Here is a 3,787-nt window from a genome sequence, read left to right on the forward strand (position 1 = left end):
CCCAATTTCTTAAAAAAAATATCTTTTTGTAAGCACTTAAAAATTTGCTAATCCCTTTCCTTGCATTATCTCATCTGATCTTCACAACAATCCTGGGAGGTAGATAGCACAGTTAGTATTATTATTCAAATGAGGCACTGGGAGTCAGAATCAGCAAAGAACTTGCCCAAAATCAAACATGCTGTAAATACCAGAGCCCAGACCTTAACTCTCATCTTCTGACTCCAGACCAACATTCATTGCATTACACTCCTTTACCTTAGGCTCTATCCAAATGCCTGTGTGGCCAAAGAAAAAAATTTCCAACAGAACTCTTAAATGAGATGCTTCACACTCCTTTGGGGAACTTCTAAACCTGACCTTGCCCACATATGAGGGCAGAACTAGGTTCTAGGTCAGCCCAGACCATACTTCCTTTCTTCTTCCCAAATTCATGTTTCTTTCACTCCCAGAAACAACTTCTCTGTCTAAAAGAAAATGACCTTACCATGTTAGCCTATAACCTTGAAAGAGAGTGTCAGAGCAAAGTCCTAGGGAGACCCTGAAGGATCTCAAAGGGAAGAAAGGAAGGGAGAAAAAGGGCAAAGAAGCTGAAAAGGGATATCCTGGCCCCCAACATGACTGAGGGGGAGCCTGAGGTCCTTCCAGCCATATTTTCCCATCCTCTTCTTCCACTTTCTATTCTCTCGAGAAATTGGACTATCGTTTTCCCATTCTGCCCTTTGCTATCTCCCCTCCATGTATTTGCATAGGCTGTGCCCTCTGCCTGCAATAGAACTTTTCTCCATCACACATTAACATCCCCTTCTACAAGATCCAATGGTCATGTTTTCAGGAAGTCTTCTCTGATCCCTCTACCTGGAACTGATCTCTCCCTCCTCCAATCTTTGCATGCTCCCCTTGTGTGTTCTATTTGTGTAAACAATGTAGTTTATATAACCCTCTGATCAAAGATGATTTGTATTAGACTTTCCTCATTGGTGGAGATTGATTGCTTACTACTCTGTGCCTGTGAGATAGGTGGAGTTGGCAAGAGCTTGAGAGAAGAGATATCCTGGTTTTCTGCCTTCTGTCATCAAGGGAGAAAAAAAACATGGTTGCCCTTTCTCTCCATTTCTTTGCTTTAGAGAGAGAAAAAGATGAATCTTCACCAATGAGGCGATTCTTATGTAAATGGACAGAACTTTATACATTTTTGTCTCCAAATATCACTCTACTTGGTTTGTAAAAATGCCAAAATCCTCTTCCTGTGAACAAATCTAACCATATTAGGGTCTGTAGGGTTCTCTGGAAGTGTACAAGCATCTGTAGTATGAAGGCTACTCATCCATCTTTTGTGTCCATTTGACACCAAAGTCTCTCCTGTGGTTCCAAAAAGCTGTACCAGGGGCTGCGACCACACCCTGCTAAAACAATCTGGGTAGACTGACCAAATGAGGTTTAGGTTAACACAGTTTAAAGCAACTTCCAGGTTTGGATTACAAGCATAGCAAACTCCATTTATTCAGTGACAGATTAAGAAAGTCAAAAGACAGCATTTACCATGTGTAACTCACATTTTAGTAAGTCCTCAATTCAGTCAAAATACCAAGGTCCAAGTACTCCACCCCTGGACAGTACACTCATTTAGTCAATCACAAAATCTTCTCTTTATTCAAATGGAGATTAGTGTCCAATCATAAACAAACAATCATTTGGTCAGTCACAAAACACAAAAATCAAAGTACTCCACCCCTGGATCACAACTGAATTACAATTGTTATCAGTTACCACCAAATACTTTCTCACAGGAGCAGTGGAGAGCTCAAAGGCCATCTACCCCTAAGCCACAACAAGGTTAAGATATCTTCACAGTATTCAATACCCAAGGAGAGGTCTTTTCTTCATCTTGACCTGAGGCAAGTTCTCAGCAATCTCTGTCCCTGAGGAGACAAAGCTTAAGGAAGCCACAATATGCATTGCCAGGTTCCTCATCAATTCACTCTGCCTGCAGGACAGTCTCAGGACCTCTGAAAACATCAGCAAGACTCTTCTCCAGGATTTCTGTAAACATACAACAAGAAAATTGTCCTTCAGTGCTTATGAACCAACAGCAAGGTTCCAGAGCCTCCGCAACAAAAAGACTGTCCTTTACCAGCAGACAAATCTGCCAAAGTAACATCAAAACAAACAGAAAAATACCGGACCACAGTCATGCCTCCTTAGTTCTCGGCAGCTCTGGGTGGCAGCTCTCAAAAGTCTTAAGCAGCTCCAAGTGTCCCTCAGCAATCCAGGTGGCTCAGCTGGCAGTTCTCTCTCTCTCATCAACTCAGGCCTCTGGCAATTCTCTCTCTCTCTCTCTCTCTCTGCCTCCACGATGCTGCTCCCAAAAGTTCTGCTGGCCTTTGCCTGTATCCAGGGCACCATCTCCTCCCAGTTCATCCCCCTCTCTTCATGTCAACAAGTCCATCCCACAAGTGGGATTCATAAGCTCTGGGTTTTAACACTTAATCTGAAAACCATGCCAATACAAGTGGATATTAAATTCCATTACCATTACACACATAGAAGTCAAATCCATTTATAAGTTAAGGGGTTACTACCCCAAGCATGTAAAGGCTTCCCTCCCAGTGTAATAGGTTGATAAAACCAATTTTTTCCAAAGGCCATCAAGGTGCCCAAAACAGGTACTATGGAACTCTGAGAACTAGGTCAGACATCAGATGTCAAGTTCATCCACTGTTTCTGGGGCCATCGCCAGGCGTCTTGACTTTTGTCTTGCCATTGGACTAATCTGATGACTAATCTAAGAGTCACTAAGATATCAGGAAATTCCCTTCAAAATAACAATCAAATGTATAAAATTTGGGGACATTCTACCTATCACCTTCCTCAATACTTGGACAGATAATAATTACAAAGCACTCCTTAAAGAAATAAAAACGGAGAGCAGAACCAAGATGGCAGTGTAGAAGCAGGAAAACTCCCTGCATTCCCACATAACCACCTCAAATACCTGTTAAAAATGACTCTAAATAAACTTAGGGCTACAGAACCCACAAAGTGACAGAGAGAAAGAAATGTCCCACTGAAGACAGCCCAGCAGGTGGGCAGAAAGGGTTCATTGTAGCCCGCTGGAAGCAGAGCCCAGCACAGCATAAGCCCAAGGTTTTAGCATCAGGGTGTCCCCACCAACCAAGGATAGAGAGAAGTCAGGAGAGTCGATCACCAGCAGCTGTGGTGGTTTCCAGAATTCAGGAACTGGCTAGCTAGAGGGAGATTTCCTCAACAGTGTACTTCTTGGAGAAAGAAGAGAATTGCTAACATGTATCCTGTAGCTAAAGGACTAAAATTATATTATGGAGGCAGTGCATGTGTATGTATATGTGTGTACATGTGTGCACACAGGTGCACAAGAAATCTGCCACACTTCCTTCTTCCTTGCTATTACCATGAGTTACTTGGATAGTATAGTTCTGATATGATATGGATTGCTTGATTAGCATCCACTAAAATGTTTATCTTCCAGGGGGAGTCAAAACCACGGGGGGAGGGTGGTAATATTAGCCTCTATGAGGAATTTTTGGGAAAGAATGTACCAAGCTTTGTACTCATGTAGTCATGGCAAATCCTCATTTAGTTTTCTTCTGAAGAGAACTGATGGACTATCTAAACCCTTTGTGTTTCTGTTTCTGCCCATGTGGGATTGTGAGTTCTTTGTGTCTTTTAAATTTTCTGCAGTCTTGAAATAAAGGCTGTCCTATACCTGATATGCATTTATTACCTTAAATGATTGTACAGGAGCTAG

This window comes from Petaurus breviceps, unplaced genomic scaffold (assembly GCF_028583685.1).
Source record: "Petaurus breviceps papuanus isolate PSGF00001 unplaced genomic scaffold, PetGlider_PUasm1.0 90470, whole genome shotgun sequence".
NCBI classification, from domain to species: Eukaryota; Metazoa; Chordata; class Mammalia; order Diprotodontia; family Petauridae; genus Petaurus; species Petaurus breviceps.